Source organism: Macrobrachium nipponense, chromosome 22 (assembly GCF_015104395.2).
Source record: "Macrobrachium nipponense isolate FS-2020 chromosome 22, ASM1510439v2, whole genome shotgun sequence".
Classification (NCBI taxonomy): domain Eukaryota; kingdom Metazoa; phylum Arthropoda; class Malacostraca; order Decapoda; family Palaemonidae; genus Macrobrachium; species Macrobrachium nipponense.
The window spans coordinates 10,768,058-10,790,557 of record NC_087213.1 but is presented as its reverse complement, the minus strand read 5'-3'; the positions used below and the strand labels follow the sequence as shown (position 1 = coordinate 10,790,557).

The following is a 22,500-nucleotide window of genomic DNA, read 5'->3' as shown; positions in this document are numbered from 1 at the left end:
TGTGTGAGAGCTACAAATGTGTAGGTGTCTGTATATATATATATATATATATATATATATATATATATATATATATATATATATATATATATATATATATATATATTATATATATATATATATATATATATATAAATATATATATATATATATTATATATATGTATATATATATGTATATATATATATATATATTATATAATATTACTATATATATATAGTATATATATATACATATATATATATATTATATATAGTATATATATCATATATCATACTATATATATATATAATATATGTATTATATATATACAGTGTATGTATTACGTATATATATCATATACGTATTTAATATATATATATACTATATATATATATATATATATATATATATATATATATATATATATATATATAATATATATATATAGAAATTCCTGCTGGTGACGAAGCATTTATCAATCATCATTTCCCTTTCCCTTTGGTGTAATTTATTCCCGAGTCATGATGAATTGGATGTTAAATTATAAAGTAGGCAATGTATGTTTTAAAAGATTTAAAGGCCACTCATGAACGGCAGATGCAGTGGACAGGAGGCCACTGTGGAATCCCAAGATGTCCAGAAAGCCGAACATAGACCACATGATCTGCATCAAATCACCCTCTCCATTCAGGCTATGACCAGGTAGAACCAGGTAGCGGCAGCTGCTGATGACTCAGAAGGTGGACCTATGGGGTCCCCCTAACTCCCCCACCATCCCTGGCACACATGGTCTGGAAGGCTTAGTTTTGCCGGTAAAATCGATCACGCCGGTAACGGTGCTTGAGATCCAGACCGTCAAACTGGGAAGTCCAGGCGAACATAAAGCTACGCTGTGACAACTTCACATTTTTTTTCTGGGATATATTGCTTAAATAGCTATAAGGCTTTTGTATTTAGCTGCATTTAAACTGTTATTTGATTTACGCGAGAAAGCAGTAGTAATTAATATTCCGCTTAAATGGTTATAATATTTTTGTATTTAGCTGCATTTAAAGCTTTATCTGTGAAAGATAAAATGATGAAGATAATGTCGTATGGTTTCAAGTGTTCTGGTTCACAGGGTTTTGGATTCTCAAGATTTATATGGGCAATGTTTATGTCCTTTTGTTGGACTACATTGAAGAACTTGTTATTTTAATAACTGTGCAATGTTTGCAGTCAATAAGGGTCTATATGTTTCAGTTAGTAGCTTTAGTGCCTTATATACTCCGTGGTCTGCTTAAACGTTTGTGTTCACTGTGAATAGGAGAGTGGATGGTATTCAAGAGATTAGCGAATCCTAAGAAAGGGTTTGTTTGTTTGTTTGTATGGTGTTTTTGCGTTGCATGGAACCAGTGGTTATTCAGCAACGGGACCAACGGTTTTACGTGACTTCCGAACCACGTCGAGAGTGAACTTCTATCACCAGAAATACACATCTCTCACTCCTCAATGGAATGGCCGGGAATCGAACCCGCGACCACCGAGGTGAGAAGCAAACACCAAACCAACCACGCCACTGAGGCGCTTTCCTAAGGAAGGGATTTCCCCGTTGCTCTCTTTTGTTTAGCGCTAAACATTCAGCTCAGCGGTTCCAGAGTTTCATAGAAAGATAAAAAAAAAAAAAAAAAAAAAAAAACAAGTAAATTCATACTCGGGTTTTCGTACAAGGCATTTTATTGAAAAGGCTTATCAAAAAATAATTAGACAACAACAACCGGATACAGTTATTGGAAGTACTTTTTTGGAAAAAGGAATACAAAATTTAAGCCTAAGACCAAGTGGAGGGACCTATGAGGTCATTTAGCGCTGAAATGGAAACCGAGAATAGAAAGGAAAACCTCGCAGTTGCACTATGAAACAATTGTTAGGAGACAGTGGAAAGTAAGATGGAAGAAAGAGAGTATGGACGGAGGCACAGTAAAAGGAATGAAAAGGGTTGCAGCAAGGAGCCGAAGAGATATGTCAAATAACCTTCAGTAATGTAATTACAGTAGGACCCCCTACGGGAAAAGTACTGTGTGACTTTGAAATTTCAATGCTTGTAGCTGCCTTGACTTCACACACTCACACACACACACACACCACACACACACACAAACACAGGGTCATAGAAGCTGCATCTGGCAAATGGGACAAATTTTGAGTTAAGATAATTATTCCAACACCCCCTGGGATGCTGGATTTGACGTAATTAACGTTAATAGCGTTAATTGCCTGTACTCTGTAATTGTCTCCCTGAATATGATATTGTATATATATATATATACACATCACTGCACTGTGTTTATAAAAGCAGATCAAAGAACCAAATGCAAGAAACTATTCCATCATAGGAATATTTGTTTATATCATCCAACATGTAAAACAAATGAAAGACAGCTAGCACCAATTATCTTAGTGAGTGATACCAAGAACAGAGTCCCCTGCCATTCTGTATTTATTGGGATCTCTCTCTCCCTCTATCTCTCTTCCTCCAACGGAGGGTCTGTCATCCTTGTTTCCGTTTGTCGCTCTCTCTCTCCCCTCTCACTCTCTCTCTCTCTCATCAAAACAAGTATGAGGATTTAAGGACAATAGTGGTCGCCGTGGTTACTAAGCCTACAATTATTTTTCCTTATTACTTGGATGGATATACGAGTGCTTAGGTACTCATTCTCTCTACACACACACACACACACACACACACCACACACAACACACACACACATTCACGTATGTCGTGTCAACATCAGTAAAAATATATACTAATAGTAATCTCCTAGGCTTTGAACCGCCGTCCACAGAAGCCGCAGCATCTAATCAATATTCGGCTATATAATTATATATATATATATTATATATATATATATATATATATATATATATATATATAATTAACATATACGAATACATCTTTGCATATACGCAGAGGCGGTGTGAGCATAAGTGACTAGAGCAAACGATGCCTTGATAATAGTAATCGTTCCTACGCTATCTCCTCCATACGACTTTGCATGCTACGATAACTCTCAGCTTTAATGGTGCGCTTAGCTTCTCCAAGCAAACAAGGAAGTTGAGAGAGAGAGAGAGAGAGAGAGAGAGAGAGAGAGAGAGAGAGAGAGGAGAGAGAAGAATGTAGTCGACTTTTCCAGGAAGCTATAGTGAAAATCCTAAAACTCGGTAAAGAAAAAAAATGAAATGTTATAACAGCCATTGCGAGAATATCACTTGATAAAGTTTCACTCTCTATAAACGAGTGGAAAAACGTAGCATACTGGAAGGAGGCTAGACTCCTGGGACACAGGTACAATATCAGTAAAAAAAATTATACTATAATAAAAAAAAAAAAAAGACTACAAGTTTTAACAAACAAACAAAAAAGGAAGAAATAAAAATGTTCGAGAGGAATGTATAGTGAAAGACAATTATCGAGGTTTCTCACTCAGCAGCTTATTGAGAAACCGTAAATACCTATTTTTTGTAAATGCATGTACGTTATCGGCCCGAGAGCGGTACTGGTATTTCGAGTAGTACTGAGGAAAGCAGCTGTTTTCCGTGCAGCACTGGAAAGTTGTATGTTTTCAGTTCAGTATTGCAAAGCAGTACAGGGATCCCCAGCAGTATTAAAAAGCGGCACCAGTATTCCGTGCAATACTGGAAAGCGTTACCAGTATCTAGCGTAGTACTGTTAAGCGGTACCAGTATTCAGCGCAGTACTGGAAAGCGTACCAGTATTCCGTGCAATACTGGAAAGCGTTACCAGTATCTAGCGTAGTACTGTTAAGCGGTACCAGTATTCAGCGCAGTACTGGAAAGCGGTTATGACTTTTTGTAGAAAGAAATGCGTTGTATTGAAATGCGGCAATAGCACTCCGTAGACTTAACGGGCGGCAGTGGAGAGCGGTAAAGATGTTACGTATGATACCGAGTACCGACAACCGGTACAACATTTCCAGCACTGGAGAGTGTCCACTTGTATTCTGCACGTCTGGAATGATGCAAAGGCATTTGATATAACGTATAAGATACCATAATCCGGTGCAAAGGTATTTAATGGAGCGAGCATTACTAGACAGAGGTAAATCTTCAACAAGCGAACAAGATGGAAGAAACTTTTCAAGTTTGTTCCGCGGGTAAATGGACCTTTATGACTTATGAGGGTAACGGTGCTTAGGAAAAGGCATAAAACTGAAAATTAATTAAGGTATTCCACGGGTAAAGTCCCGTACCACAAAGTTAAAAACGTTTGCCAAAAGATTCGGTGTCTATTTTATGCTTCATAAACTCATCGAGAGCATAATAATATATAAGTTTCTACTTCAGAAGTTCAAGAGAAAATGCAACAAATTGCTATCCCAAAGCTCATCTTCTTGCATTTTGATACATTTTTATCTATTCGGTAATTCAATTTGTTTTCTTTTTTAATAAGTGTATCTTCTTTTTTTAAATGCTTTCACTTCCTCTTATTTCTCCCTACTGAACACCATTTTCTTTGGAAGCTTGAATTTCAAGTCAATGGTCCCCTTGTTCCATATGAATAGGTTTCATCTACTGAATAATAATAATAATATTAATAAAAATATCAATTTGGTTTAAATATGCTTTCATAGCCAGAAATAATTGTTTTGCTCATGAAAAACTGCAAAATATAAGAGATAAAAATTTGAATAAACGATTATATTAACCGCAATAAAGTACCTGCGACTTAATCAGTTTAATTTGTTCAAATATGCTTTCTTTGATGGTTATTGTATTAAAAACAAACGTGAAAAAACTGCTGGAAAGAGCAAATGACCCTTAATTTCTTCTACATTTTTCTTGAGGTTAAACCTCCTAACACGTAAAATTCCAAAGGAAAGACGAGGCCAAGCAACAAATGACTTCGATAACACAATAATGGTTTCTTTTGGTGTGTCACTGACGAATTCGTTAACCAGTTACAAAATATATCTGTGTTGAATGTAATTAACAGACCGTGAAACGATCGTGCATGAAACATGGCAGCGCAAGTCTTTTATTTGCTATAATGCATCCACGCCATCAAAACCAACGGTAATATAAGAGAGGCTCGACCCAAGGGACGTCACACCCTCCCAAAAAGCGCCTCAGTGGCGTGGTTGGTATGGTGTTGGCGTCCCACCTCGGTGGTCACGAGTCCGATTCTCGGCCATTCCATTGAGGAGTGAGAGATGTGTATTTCTGGTGATAGAAGTTCACTCTCGACGTGGTTCGGAAGTCACGTAAAGCCGTTGGTCCCGTTGCTGAATAACCACTGGTTCCATGCAACGTAAAAACACCATACAAACAAAAACACCCTCTCAAAACTCGCACTAAACTGCATTCATTCTACATACACAAATAATTGGGCCAGGTGAGAGGCTAGCCCAGAATTGGACATTAAGTGTTAACTACATTTGTTACAACACAATAAATTTATATATCGGTACGAATTGCGTTTTATTATGTACTTTCATGGGCCATAACTTATCATTCTTTACATAACGAGAATCAGCTGTCAGGAACCTGAAAGGCTAATCAACAGAGCACACCGGAACGTGAGCAATAAAGAACTCGAATCAACGATATGCAAAATCTCATTCAGAATACAGCGATTCGCAGTTTCCATGGAAAGCCAGGCTAAAGGTTTCCACTTACTTTCTAAATCCTGTAAATCTTAATCGTGGTAGGATCTCTTGTTCTGCTAATATTACCTCCATATCTAAAACACGTCGAGAAATTGTTTACTTAAATAAAAACTAAACTCGACAAACTAAAACACGTCGAGTAATTGTTTACTTACTTAAAAACTAAATTTAACCAAAGCCTGACCATTCTCCCAGTCCCTGAATCTCTTGTTGTTTTTCTCCTCTCTCTACCGATTTTTCCTGTTTCCCTTTCCGTCTCATTACTTTCCTTTGCGTGTCTCACAAATCTCGTTTGGAACTCACTGGATCCACACGGTTTCGTTCTCCTTTTTTTTTTTTTTTTTTTTTTTGCTACGCAGATTTCATTAGCCTTCTCTGCTGCGCCTTAACTCCCATTCGCGGCATATAGTTGAATCGGTTTTCTTTCTTACTTGTCCATCTCCCTCATTTCAAAATACTTCATAAGAAGTTGACCAAACCGCCTTATTTCTCATTTTTTCCCTCTTGCTCAATTCGACCTTTGTAAACTTCACCTGACAAGGCCGCCCCAGCCCATATATTTAGTTACTGGGTGTTCCTGTTTTTATTTCCTCTTCCGTTCCTTTAAATATTTTCAGGTTCCTGACAGACACTATTATCAAACAAACATGAAGCGTACATAGCAGCGCTTCATGTTTGTCTGATGTGATCTTCCTTCCCCTGCTTCCTAACCTACTTTAATCCATATCTTAATACATTTCTGCATTTTTCCACCTCCATGTCATGTACAGACTCTTCGCCTATGCCAGATTCCCAACGTAAACAATGACTACATTATTTTCACCTGCTTCTCCTCTCCTCCTTTGTCCTACGCCTTCTCATTTCCGAGACAGGCTGACATTATGCTTACTCGCAACAATCGGTCTATCTCTTTTCTTTCTTTATTCCCTGTTCTTCTCTCTTTCGCCTATTCCAAATTTCCAAGACCATGTCATTCCTGTCCCTTTTTACTCATTTCTCCGTTGCCCTGTTTCTTTCTTGGGCTGAGCCCGAGTCTGAGGAGGAGGAGGAGGAGGAGCGACGAAGAAGACGACCAAGGACAACCGCCCCCCCCCCCCACAACCTCTAACCCCACGTCGTCCAATTCCAGAAGAAACGCCTCCTCCTCCACATCTAGTCTCGTTTCCCTCGACGTAAGCGAACAACTTCAACCGATTCTCACCACTTTATCCACGACTTCATTTCAATTAGCAACTGACTTCACACACTAACGTCCCATTTCACCATCCTCCCCTTACACTCACCCCCACCCCACCCCACCCCCCCATCCCACCCCTACACCCTCCCAGTCGTCTTCGTCATCATCATCATCATCATCATCATCATCATCATCATTACCATCGTCACAAGCCAAAGCAGCATAATTAGCAGACCTTTTTGCTCTTTTTCACCCTTGATGCTGAAAGCGGGGAAGGGGGTGTGAGTGGATCTAGGGGGTGGGGGTGGGGGACGGTGTCTTGAGTAGGAGGAGGAGGGGGAAAGAGAAAAGGAAAGAAAAGGGTAAGGTCTGAGGGGAAAGAGGCTATATAAGGACTATGGGAGGACCTATGCAACTGTATGACCCTCGCTAAGTGTAGTTAAGCCCCTAAAGTTTTATTTTAGTGGCTGTGAGGGGCCTCCTTATACTGACTTGCCAGCTCGTTTCTGGGACTAATTGCTCTCAAGCACGCAACGCGTAATTTTCTCTTGCTATTACACACTTTTTGCTCGTACGTGGACGTGTTTATAAGTGTGCGAGTTTGTTTGTGTGTGCATAATTTAGAATCTGGTTCTTTTCTTGTAAACGAACAAGGCACACATCTAAGGGAATATTTATTAATTCACAGGATATTAAATTTTCGAGGTATATTTTTGTTATCCCCTGGGTGGAATTAACAATATCATGAAAAATCTGCTCTATTCCATGTGCCTAATTTAAGTAGGCGTCTCATTACACAGACAGTGAACAACACCTTTATTACATTCCAACTTCTAAGCCATCAACAAAGATGAATAATTGATCATCATTACAGCATTTCCATAAAAAAAGGCTCTACTTAACGAGCAGGTGAATACTCACGAATGATAAGGAAACATTTTATAGTGAGAAATAAAAGACCACGTGAAGATTTTATTCCTGCTGAAGCCTGAAAATTTATAAGGGGAACACGCACGCCGGCAAGACCTGACAGAAGAAAAATGAGAGAGAGAGAAGAGAGAGAGAGAGAGAGAGAGAGAGAGAGAGAGAGACCTGCAAAGAATTGGATCAATTTCCAGCCACGTCCTGGGAAAAGGATAAATCTCCACCTCCCCTTCACCGGACCATTCGTCAAAAGGGAGATCTCTGAACAAGAAACGAATGCAAAGAACACCGGCAGCACTTTAAGCTGCTTGAGAACGTCTTCCGTCACACACACACACATGCACGCACAAACAAACAAACAAACATCCACAAACAATGTGCATGTTAGTAGCGAGGTTCTAGGTAAGTGTGAAGTTTATATTTATAATTTTGCGCTTAATACTGCCATATTATAGAGTCTATTCGTGTATTAAACACAAGCTCGCTCTCTCTCTCTCTCTCTCTCTCTCTCTCTCTCTCTCTCTCTCTCTCTCTCGTACAATTTCCATCAAGGGAATGAGATCAAATATAAAGAGAATTTAGCTTCCAGGAAAGTCAAACGAAGAAGTGCAAGATTTTCTGCCTTGATTATATATATATATATCTATATATATATATATCTATATATATATATATATATATATATATATATATATATATATATCCATATATATATATATATATATCACACACACCGTGACAGACACAAACATTAAGCCACACATGTCGTTTAATATTAAAATCCGTAAACCTCTATAGCAACCTAATGATTAGTGTCACTGAGAAGCCGTTGTTCCCTAACCATTGGGTGGTTCACGTCCTGCTTGTGACGGTTCGCCTACCATTTACAAAATCCCCTTCGACACACACACACACACACATATACATACATACACATATACACACACATATATATTTATATATATATATATATATATATATATATATATATATATATATATATATATATTATACTCAAAACGGGATCGAACCCCGGTTTCTCGAATGAAATTCCTCTCATTTGAGACACCGGGGTTCGATCCCGATCTGAGTCAGAAATTTATTTCTGTGAAACGCGCGCGCACGTGCTGATACGTCCCAATATATATACATATGTATATATGCGTGCGTGTTTGTTTATGTACGTGCACTGGCTCTAACTTTACGGGGTAATACCAAAATTATCTCATCCTTCAAATTTATGTTTCTTTGCGTAGCTGCAAATCATTTATCCATTACTAAGAAACCGACTGAAGTGCTACCCACACTGGAGAAGAAATCGAGACGGGGGTGTCAAGGAAAAAGCGCCTCTAGTCCCAGACGCAACAAATAACAAAGAGGTTTCTATTTCAGTTTAGAGGACAAAAATAGCTTGAGAGACAACGCCAAACCTAAGAGGGAAAAGAGGGAAAGAACGAAAAGAACATCTCAAACAAGATAAAAATAGTCAAGTAGCTTTTCCGTATCTAAAAGGTTCGTTTTCATTACTCTTGCTCTAAAAATAAAAGGACATCCTTCAAGTCCGCGTCTGGTCTGTGGAAAGTGGAATCATTAAAGTATAGAAGCCTCTCTCTCTCTCTCTCTCTCTCTCTCTCTCTCTCTCTCTCTCTCTCTCAGCTGACAACCTGAGGGAGTCGCGCTCGATCCTGAACTGGCCGAGGAAGGAGCGTTAAGGTCGAGTAGCTTAAAAATTCAGCTGGCCTATTCATCTACTTACCTTAGCAGTTAATACGTATTAGGGGTGTAAGGCTACTCTCTCTCTCTCTCTCTCTCTCTCTCTCTCTCCTAAACACATACTCTCTCTCTCTCTCTCTCTCTCTCTCTCTCTCTCTCTCTCTCTCTCTCTCTCTCCTAAACACACTCAAGTTTATTTACCAACATTCTGTAATTAAAATCCAAATAATCTGACGGAAAATTGATAAAGCTAAATGTTTTCTTACATTTACCGCGAGTTTCCCAATTTCCTCTATTAAAAACATACGATTTACTGGGACTGAACCGCATGTAACGCAGTGTAAACGGAAAATAATATTAGAACGCTTTAGTCATGCAAAAATCCAAAACATCTCATTTATATGCATATTTTCTGTTGTGCACCACCAAATAATTCTTTTTGCACGTGCGATGTATCTATGGACGTCCATTCAATTTTTGACAAAATAATCCTATTAACGGGCATGACAGGTAAGATTCGAGGTTGGAGGTAGGTATGACATATGGTCCTTTGCATCAATTGCAACCCAATCTTACCTATCTGTAATTATAAATACGAATATTTATACTCCTTTGCATCAATTGCAATCCAATCTTACCTATCTGTAATTATAAATACGAATATTTGTACCTCATTTAAAATGAAGACTGAACAACTTGGGAGTAGAGGATAATGTAATCTCTGCCTTTTTTTGAATGAGAAGTTACCTTTTCTTCAAATGCTGCAGCCCTATCTCTGCAAGCATCTACACACGTATCACCTTTTGTGTAATACTACTAAGAGAAATAAACAAGCAAACTAACTTGATGGGAAATATAATCCCTCAGCAGAGAGAGCTAATTCCATCACTTTCTTCAGGCTCAACCCCCGTCCCTTTAACTTCTCTTCGTGATTTCTTCAGGCCTGGGCTAGATGCGGACAGTGGTATGCCGGTGTTTTTTACCTCTGCATTTGATATGTATGGCGTTTTAAGCAAGCCTTAAAATACCTTCAAGTAAAGACGAAAGATCTTGCAGCACGTCTTTTCAGTTACCTTACGGCCATAAACTTTGTTTAAATATATATATATATATATATATATATATATATATATATATATATATATATATATATATATAATATATATATATATATATATATATATATATATATATGCACAAACACACTTCTCTTTCCTAGGCAAGATCATTTTGGAAAATGGCATCACATCTCCCCTCAGTTTCTTTGATGCTTCCAGTACAAAAATAAAGGTTGCAACTAATATCCTATCCATCATTTACTTCAGAGAATACTATGACTAATATCGAAATACCTTATATAAAACAGAAAAGGAATTTATAAAAGGGAAAACCCCAGGCTCAGTTATCTCGTATGATGGCAGATATTAAAGGTCAACATCTTCACCAGATAGAATTGCATTCCAAGAGTCGCATGATTTTGTCATTTTCATTTTCAGGTAAAAAAAATTTTTTTTTTTTTTTGCTTTATTAGTTTTTCAAAATGTTTGATAATTTCAAGAAATTTTTCTCCTCATCTTCAACACTAACACTCCGTGTAATGAATCAAATATACAGCTGTCTCTTCAGATAACTTGCTGAATTGCTGTTTTACCACAATTTATTTGTTTTTTATGATTCTCGCTGTACCTTGCTTTTCCATAATTATGGACGTTTTACGCTTTGGGAACTTGCTGTGCAAATCTAAGGACTTTTAGGTTTGTCCCATACGAAGGTTTGTCACATATTCGAGTCCCTAAGAACCTAAAGTTAAAGTGAGCTTCCCCCATGAAAGCATGCCTGCCTGCCTGCCTGCCTGTCAGTCTGTATTGCGTAACCATTTCAGTCTCTTCCCCAGAACTCACGGAATCAATTTCGACCAAACTTTTCCCGAAGGAGCCTTGGGGAAACGGGGATTCAAGATTGTCCAGATGTGGGTCATATCTCCCTCCATGGATTGATCCTTAAGAAATAGGGAAAATGGATGAGTTTATTTACAAGTCGCCTCAAGAAGAACTACTGCAGAAGAAAGGACGATGATGAAACCAACGTTCAAACCCAAGGGTTATGACAGGGGGCTACAATAGGGGTTATAGTTTGCCATTGTCAGATTCAGTCATTATCATGTCCCGAAGATTCAAGGTTGTTTACACAATGACCTCAAGGGTTACAGAGTCCAAAGTCTTACATACGAATGTACAAGATTTTCAACAAGGTGACTCGCGGGCTTCCTGCACTAAATCTTCGTCACAGGCGAATGAAAGGCGGACGTACAGTTAATTCTAATGAAAACTCTCGATTATGTTGAGACCGCTCAAGAGTTTCCAATCATCAGCTTGAAAGGAAGGAAGGATCGACAGGTTCCTGTAAACTGGAGACGTAATGACTATAGTCATACAAAGTTAACAAAAAAAAAAAACAAAATGCTGCTCATATAAAGATTGATTTTACTTTAAACCACGCGAACGACGGCGTGGCTTTATCATGGCAAAGGAAAGGCAGCAGCCAGCAGCTGGAATGAGCAGAGGGCATGAATCGTGCAAAAGAATTTTCTTTTTCTTTTTATCGACTTGACTTACAAAGCCTGACAGTGTATTTTAGGATGGCATTTACACATTCATTTAAAATTAAAATGAGCAGTTCAGACACTGAAATACTCTTAAGAAAAAGTTCCCAACATCGGAAAACATTTAAAGGGAAAAGTTCAAAGAGTTAAATACAGCTGTTAGGACGATTCAAACATTAAAATGCGATAAGGATGGGCATTCAAAGCATTAAAATAGGATGAGGATGGAAATTCAAACATTATAATACGAAGAGGAGGGACATCCAAATACAGTATGTAAGAACAATGCAAACATTTCAATGCTATTAAAGGACCGGTTCGAACATTTATAATGCTATTAGAAGGACCCTTCAATCATGTGAACAATATTTCAGAGAGCTCCTAATAGGTTTAAAAAGAGCAAAAGGTGAACAGTTCATACTTTCAAATACAATTAGGAGGACAGTCTCCGAATAAAACTAAAAAACTTGGTTTAAACAAAGAAAAAAAAAGTCACATCTTTCACCTAAAAGAAGTCAACACCTAGAAGGCAAAAGACACGAGAAGTTCATTTTGCAAATAATCTAAAATTAGAATTCTCAGACAAAGTTCCTCAACGCATGATCCCTCTTCGTACATCAAGCCTTCTCATTTAAACATCGAAGAAGAAGAAGAAGAAGAAGAAGAAGACGACACTAGCAAAGAGTGCGAGGTAAATAAAACTTACCTTATCCTCTCCCCCCTTCGCCTCTAACCCCTACCCCTTACCCACCAGTTACCTAAAGTTCCCCTCACAAAACAGGAGAATTTAGAACGATGGCAGACGACAAAATGGCTCGAACTTTGTTAGATGTGCAAAACTTTCCGTTATACCCTCTCTCTCTCTCTCTCTCTCTCTCTCTCTCTCTCTCTCTCTCTCTTTACAATCCCAGTGGAAGGGCAGCCCACGAAACGCCACAGCAGCTGCACATTTATATGTCAAAAGACTACGACCCATTTCTGAGCCGGTTCTTCTTCTAAAGCTATGGGCGAAACGTCATGTGTAATCATATCCACGAAGGAAGATAAAAGGAAAAAAATCCCACACTCTCTCTATCGCTCTCTTTCTCTCGTAGAAAATGTCTCTCTCTCTCTCTTCTCTCTCTCTCTCTCTCTCTCTCTCTCGTCCTTACTTTTTCTGACGCCTATGGATGGAATAGCAAGCAGGACTCGGTTCCAGAAAGCAAATACGGCAGGATGTGCTTGCATTAAATCTTTCCGTCTAGTGCACACAAACACACGCACACACCCTCTCTCTCTCTCTCTCTCTCTTACCCACACACACACACACACAAACGCACATACACACACGCAGATACCCCAGTCAGGGAAGCGGGACAGGAAAGGAAAGACCACAGCTTCTCCCTCTCCCACCACCACCTCCTCCTCCTCCTCCTCCTCCTCAGGACCCCCTCACCCCCAGAAGCATCCCTCTTCCCATCCCACCACAACCAACACCCACCCCCCAACACCCAACCCCCCTATCTCTAACACCCTAAAGCTGTCCTCTCGACTCGCGCCATCCCCGGCCAACATCCAGCCCAGTATGCAAATGCAGATAAAAGCTTTGTAGACACAAGTTTCGCTCTCGCGTCATTTGATAACAGCTTTAATTTTAATTGCCAGGATTAAGGTGCATCGTACACACACTTACTGGTTGTTTTTTTATTTCGACGTCTGGTGTCATACGGAGAGAGAGAGAGAGAGAGAGAGAGAGAGAGAGAGAGAGAGAGAGCCCTGCCGTGCATTACCGTACGCGCTCTATAGATCTGCGTTCGGGTATAGGTCTGAAATATTGCCCAGCTAAATTATTTTTGCACGTCTTGCCCATTCCAAACGATTCCAAACCGGAGTCATGGATTAGTTGATAATTTCCAATTTCCACGGTTACACTTCCAGAAAAAAAATATTATATATACATAATATATCTATATATATATATATATATATATATATATATATATATATATATATATATATATATGTATATATATATATATATATATATATATATATATATATATATATATATTATATATAAAGGTAATGCCACGGAGGAGAATGAAAAATTAGAAACTGCCTGAGATCTTTCGGTCTTAACGACCCTTTAGATAAGGGCAGTTCTCGTTTTTCATTTTCCTACGTGGCATTACCTTTATTTAGACATCGCGGCATGTCATATTTCGTCATCGAGTTATACACACACACACACACACACACACACACACATATATATATATATATATTATAATGGAAAGGAATATAAAATTTAGACCATACATCAAGTACTGGGACCTAACAGGTAATTCAGTACTGAAGAAGAAACTGAGGGTAAGAAGGTTTTGCAGTTGTAACAGGAGGTACACCTCGCATTTGCACTGTGAAACAACCGTTAGGAGAGGGAGTGAGGGGGGTGGGGAGGAGGAGGAAGAAAGATGGAGGAGAAAATGAAAAAAAAGGAAAGCGAACGATAGCAAAGAGAGAAAAATAATCCTCCTCCCTATACCAGACGGAAATAGATCAATAGGAAGAAGAAGGAGAATAAAAAAAAGAAGCCAATTCTATCTTAGACTTAATTTCCAGCGCCTAACCGAATTCCGGATACGAACCCGGAACAATTCATCCGCCGTGACTCTCCATTTTCGAGGTTAAGAGAAACTCGACGTTCAAAACGGCCGTGAAATCGCCTCCGCGCTTCAGAGGAAATATCTCTGAGAGACGATTGTGAAACTGAAAGGCGACAAATACGCCTTCAGATCAAAGGGAATGATTGATTGATTGATTGATCGAATGACTGAAGAAAAACAACGAAATGGCACCGGTGCAATAACGATAAAACGCTCGATTTTAAGCAATTTAAGTGATGTTAATAGCCTTTAAACCCCTCTTTTTTTAAGACAATTTAAGTGATGGTCCTAGCCTTTAAAACCCTTTATTTTAAGACAATTTAAGTGATGGTCATAGCCTTTAAAACCCTTTATTTTAAGACCATTTAAGTGATGGTCATAGCCTTTAAAACCCTTTATTTTAAGACAATTTAAGTGACGTTCATAGGATTTTAAACCCTCTATTTTAAGAAAATTTAAGTGTTGTTCATAGCTTACTAAACCCTCTATCTTAAAAAAATTAAATATATTTTAACGTCTTCCAAACAAATTTAATAGCTTTATAGATGACACGCATCTCTACATAATGAAATTTTTACTTGACAGGCTATAAAATTTTGGTTAAAACCAAAGTAACTGCCATACAAAAAGTAAAGTATTGAAAAGGCCATAAAACAGAGAAAGGCCTGCCCTTTCGACCAGGTCAAACTAAGGTCAAAATAACCATTTATGATGACTTAAGGTCTTCAACAGTGAAACCTAAATTTATTTAAGATTAAGACTCCTGGTCATATGAACAGGAAACTACATTTTAATAACAGTAAAGACTAGGACGGCGAGGACGCCAAAGTACTACGAAAACAAAGTCTACAAGTCACAAGAACGTTTATATAATTTAAGAACGTCAAGACCTTCACTGCACAAAAGTGTCAGCGCCATAAATGAAGGCTATTCAGAGGAGGATCGTCATGGAAGGTAAAACCACCGATGAAGGAGAAGATTTTTTTAGGCATACGACTAAACCTACAAGTCTGAACGACCACGAATTTCGGTACCGGACGTAGGAGGTGGTCACAGGGTTTCAAGGCCACCACACGAGTTACAAAAAACCTCTTCTATCTTTGAAGACCGAGACTTCACAGCTTCGAAAGTCAAGGGGCCCAACGACCAAACGAAACAGAAAGCCCTTTGAAGTCCCGTCTTTCTATGAAAGTCTGTGATCTGTTTAATGATTTACATATCTTTCCAAGCATCAGTTGGGATCTCTTGCCTAACGGTCAAGGATGAAAGGAAACGATATTCTCTCAGGTATGAAGGATTCTCCTCACGCATAATGGAGATCCTTTCCAAGAAAGAAACCAAACCTAACGGTTCACAAAGGCAGAGCCTCGGGTAAGCACGATCTTATCGAGAACAATTTAGAAATACCCGAAAGATCAAATGAACGAAATTGTAAAGGAAATATATTATCAATAAAGACCATAAGGGCTCAGTGAAGGAATTCTCAAGAAATACCCTGGAAAGGAATGTCACTGGAATGATACAATGGACGAATTCCTTCGGAATTTATTATCAAACTTATGAGCCATCGGTGTACTTCTCTCATCCCAAATTAATATATAATTTTTTTGTGTGTGTTAGTGCTCGAAGAGTCAACGTCTACCTCTAAACCATTACCGAAAAACAAATTTAAAACAATATGCCCTGACCACCTACAGTTCCTCAATCTTACACATTAATCCTCATCAATATCGTGAAAAAAAAATAGAGCACAAGTTACGTAAGTGCCTCTTGATATAATACTTAATTATGATTGTTATTTTTTAGTTTACGTGTCTCTTTAGATTTATCTTCTCTTCCTGTGTCGCTTCAGACTTATTTTCTCTCTACTAATCCCAGCGCATTCCCCAATAAAGATGCAAATATTAGTTACACGGCTATTCTTATCATTAGAAAATATAATAATAATAATAATAATAATAATAATAATAATAATAATAATAATAATAATAATAATAATAATAATAATAATACTATCAGCTTCCTTCAAGCGATAACACAAGCTAAAAATCCTGAAAGCAATATTCATCTCATGTCAATTTCAAACCAACATCAAATTCCAAAATGATTCAGCATTTTTCCTCGAATCACAAACTTCAAAACTAATTTCAAATCTTGATATTTTCTACTACTTCAGCAACCCCACCAGATACCTGTTCACAAACCCAGCCATTGGAGGAGAAAAAAAAAAATCTTAATTAAGGAGTTCACTGAAACACATCCCTCACACTCTGTAACGTGATCTACTGACCTTCCCCAAGGATAGCAGCAGACAATGGGATGTGGTATTTTAATGAAAGGATTACTGGAACGTTTGGAATGGAGGCGGACGTTTACACTCATTCAAAAACCGCAGATCAAATAGAACCAAAGGTGACACTTGATTGTTTTCTTTACATGACGTATTCAGGTACAATAAGCGTAGGTTTAAAGGATTACATGTATAGTTTAGTAAACAGGTTTTTTAAACAGATTTCTGAAACTTGTTACGCTCGCTCATACACGTAGAAATATTTACATAATAAACGTTTATAACAGCACAAATACTTAGAGGCACATGTGCAAACTAACCATTAATGCTTAATGCTGAAATAAGTTTAGATCGAAATCAAATGCTCATTCACACTGACACAAACACACGCACACACACACATACACAATATTAGCAAATTATTCAAGTACAGTCAAGATATAATCCCTGGAACAATGCAGATTCAAGTAGTTATGTCTAATATGAGTCCGCGTGGACGTAGTTACAATATGTACATACATACATACATATATATATATATATATATATATATATATATATATATATATATAAACACACACACACACAACACACACACACACACACACACACACACATATATATATATATATATATATATATATATATATATATTATATATATGATGTATGTATCAACACATATATATCTATATATATATATATATATGTGTGTGTGTGTGTGTATTGATATATATATATATATATATATATATATTATATATTTAATATATATATACTATATATATAATATATATAGACTGATGGGAATGCAAGATTAAATGATTGAAGGGGCAAAACATTTTATGGGAGTTGATCAAAATAACAAAGTTAATAGTGAAATCCTCAGGTTCCATACAAGTTAGTGGTAAAAAGACACATACTTTCCTCCCAGCAGAAGTTTCACATAAATGTTTCAGGGGAAAATCTAATCCCCGAAACCAGCGGATGAACCAAAAATGCAAAGGCATATTTTGAAAATTTCCTCTTTTTCAGAGGACATTTTTATTCTCTAAATGTTTTAATGCTCTTTTTATGATTTTGGAGGATGCTAATAAGATCATATTTATCAGATGTAAATGTAAATAAATCTTACAAAATAACGCTAAACCAACAGGCTCACTTGGAAAATAACGCCTACTCTGAAACTGGGTAAGACTCCAAGCATAATACAAAAATCAGTTTATTAACCGAGACGAAAATAGCTTTTACCGCAAGAAATATAATAATAATAATAATAATAATAATAATAATAATAATAATAATAATAATAATAATAATAATAATATACTGGAAGTAAACCCTCTTTTAAACATGTTTTATTAAACGTTAATTGCTGCCTCAGCTGCGTTGATTTTATAAAAATTAACGCAGCTGAGGCAGCAATACCTTTAATAAAACAAATAATAACAATAATAATAATGATAATCAATAATAATGAATGAAATTCAGAAAGGTCTCTCAATGCTGCAAACATATGCCAATAACTGTTCATACTTCGGTGAACCGCACCAGGTGAAACTGAAATCGAATACTAAAATCTCGAGTGTCACTTCGCGCTGAACATGAAAATATTCCTCCACGCAAGAGAGCTCTCGTCAGGGGCAACCCGATCCCTACGCCTACGTACAATAAATACTACTCCCACGCACAACACACGCAAGCCTTCAGTTTCCAGCACTCCACTCGTCCAGGTAGGAGTATGGATAAAATGCGATAAGGAATATCTACGCTAGGACCATATATATATATATATATATGTGTGATATATATATATATATATATATATATATATAATATATATAATATATATATATATAGATAGTATGTATGTGTAGTATGTTATTTATGTCAAAGTATAGATATTTTTATCGTATTATCCACACACACAAACATATATATATATATATATATATATATATATATATATATATATATATATATATATATATATATAGATATATATATATATAGTATATATATATATATATATATATATTATATATACACACATATACATATATATATATGTGTGTGTGTGTGTATGTATGTATTCATGAGTGTGTGTGTGCGCGCGTGCGTCTGTAAAGTACGCAAAGGGCTGGACGGATAACTGAATGCACGAGAAACCCGCTTGAGGAAAAGATGGAAAATCATGAGAGCTGAGAGAATTCCACAGCTCGGTGTAGAAGGCACATTAATACTTATAAAAGTTTTAGCTGCTGTTTCGCCTCTTCCCCGTTAGGTGTCTTATTCACAATGTTTTATAAATCATAGAACCGGTGAAGAAATAGTAAAAATGTCTGAAAGGTACCGCTATGACAAATTACTGTGACCTTGGGTTACTATAACTAAAGTCATCGACGAACCTAAATACTTGGAATTATCACTGGGAACCGACGACGCTGCAGAATTGTAAGGTTCCTGCCAAAAGATCCGTGGTTAAGATCTCACACATTCCAAATGAGAGACTTACGTAAGGTCATGGCCAGATTCAGATCGCTAAGTGGATCTGTTAAGGGAAATATGGCACAAACATCATTAAATTTGTAAATTTTTTTTTTTTTCGTGCCTTTCGTGAAAATTCCGTTAATAGTTTTTGGTGAAGTCTTCTGTAAAAACAAACTGATTCTTACATAAAGAAACACTCACAATTTCAATCGAATAAACTTTCCCTAGTGGTCAATATGCACCTAAAACGTGCTCAAGTTCAGCTACGCAAACTAACAAATTTCACAACCTACTCCCTCCTTTTTAACTCACTTTTATTTTTCATCGAGGCTGCTCTAGAAAAGGCATCCGGTTTCGTCCCATTTCGCCTTCGCTAAATAAATCTTTATAACTAAAACAAGCAACAAACGAAAGACAAAATAACAAAAATCAAGTCTACCTAAAAGGATCTGGACGCAGCAGACAGCATCAGTGGAAAAAGGAACCGTGAAATTGTATGGGATTCCCCCCGCCCCCTCCCCCCACCCGGGCCATAACGAGGAAAGAGAACAGGTGACTGAAGATTTCTCAAGGATGCTCTCGTTCTAAACCATTCCTCCCTCTCTCTCTCTCTCTCTCTCTCTCTCTCTCTCTGGGCCAGACTAGAGACCCTTGTCTCTGCTCCCCATCCACAACACATCCCCAAGGTCATCCCTGATCCCTTCCGGTCAGCTAACAAGATCCTCAAATCACGGCTCCTCTTCTCTTCTCTTCTCCTTTCGTGAACTTCTGTGGACGCTTCAGATAACAGCTTTTACCGGGAATTAACATTGACAGCCTGCTTCAATCAAAGGGTCGATTTTCTTGATGGCTAACGAGGCGAAGGTGAGGTTATTCTTTTTACGTCCACCCAAGAACCAACACATGAAAAACTGACGTAATAAAAACATAGCCACATTTTAATTTGTTTATGTATGTATACGTGTATATATGTACATATATATTATATATATATATATTATATGTATATATATATATATATATATGTTACATTATATATTTAATTATATGTAACGTAATTATGTATATATATATATATATAATTATATTATATATATATATATATTATAATTATATAAATAATAAACAGCGCTATACCCACGCACACAAGATACTATGCAGAAATTGCCATGAGATTTACGTTTGGAAGAGACGGGTAGATCGATCTCGCAAAGTTTAACACAGCACAAAAGATCAGCGCGATCTGCTTCAGTGAGTTCTGGGAGTTTCTCAAATATTAGGGATAAAGGCCGTACCACAAACTGGAGCGCGGCAGAGCTGGTCCGTACAAAAGATGCTGGAATCTACTATCATCAATCACATACCAACACTATGAGCCTGTCAGGAGGACATCGGAAATCGGATGACATCGGCGAGATAAACTTCAGGTCTCTTCTCAAGCAGGTGTTCCAGAACAGACGAACACCTGACTCGTCGCCAGACGGGAGTTAATGAGGCCCAAAACGCCAGGGAATACCTCAGTTTCCATACTTCCTGGGTCAACGGTCACCTGCATGCCAACAGCGACGTACTGCCACACCTAAACATGCTTTGTATTGACGGGGAATGTAAAATCACATGTTCAGACGCGCAGAATGGGAAACTTAATCCCCTTGAAGGTAAGTTCTGCTGACTGATCAATACTACAAGTGCTGCCATCTAGAGGGAGATTAAATTCCGACACGTCTTCATCCTTGTTGGGCGCACGTGGAACAGTAAGTAGACATTTAATAATAATGATACGTGGACCTTAAGGTAAGACAACTGAGCGAGAATATAGATATGTATTCCAACGTCTGATATCTGATAGTGAGCGCTCACAAGCATATTATATTTATATACATAAACACACACACACACACACACATATATATATATATTATATATAATATATATATATATATATATATATATATATATATATATATACATATAAGAACAACACATTATATAACACACCATATATATAATCCCCGGACATACATAGTCTACATACTACCCTTTATATATATATATATATATATTATATAATATATATATATAATATATATATATATAACATACATTTTATATGATTAGAATCACATCAACACGTGATTCGTTTAGCACACACCACCACAAGTGAAAATATGAGACTGGGTTCAAGTCCTGACCGGTTTCGACTTTATTTCCATGCCATTAAAAGTCTGGAAAGAGTTGAAATCGGTCAGGACCTGCATCCAGACACTTATTCTTTCAAGTGATGTGATGTGATATATATACACACACAAACATATATATATTATATACATATTATATATAGAATAAAATCGCATAAGATCCACGTAATTTCAGTGCAAGCAAGTACCACAGGAAGCTATCAGAGTTCAGTACTTGGCTGTTTCACGTTTATTCACAAATAAGGAACAGTCCAGAATAGCCAAAAATTAAACAACTGGAAAGACACACACCAGATGGAGGTATTTTCAATTCCAAATATTCATGTCAATTGAAGCCCAAATAAGAGTGGGTGGATAACGCCCTCGGCCAAACAGGATACAAAAAAGCACTGCTGCAAATTAAACATCAGACCTTGGAGCATGGGTGCTAGCAGCAATGACAAATACCGAGAAATGAAAATGACGAGAGTATTTCCATTAGGATGGAGGATCGATGCCTTGCAAAACCTTGTCGGGGACGCGCTAGGTGTAGTTTACCTTTAAACGCAAAGAATTTTATCTCAACAATCTCAGGTCGCATTAAGTACTATATATCTATGCGCTAGTGGTGGACGCCCCACCTGTGAACGTCGATGGAGCCGGTTAAGTGAAACTGAGGGTAAAGGCTCTCTCTCTCTTTCTCTCTATGAAAATGTGGCTAAAGCTGGATCTCTCACACACACGCTCTCTCTCTTCTCTCTCTCTATGAAGATGTGGGTGAAGGCGCTGTTTCTCTTTCTGCAAATGTGGGTAAAGGCTGTTGCTCTCTCTCTCT

The 22,500-nt window shown here is 37.4% G+C and overlaps 1 protein-coding gene across 6 annotated transcripts in view; it reads right to left on the bottom strand.

Annotated features, from left to right (window-relative positions):
- The window catches only part of LOC135198484 (voltage-dependent calcium channel subunit alpha-2/delta-3-like), a 585,611-nt gene that overhangs the window by 301,133 nt on the left and 261,978 nt on the right, over positions 1–22,500 (bottom strand). The window lies entirely within an intron of this gene.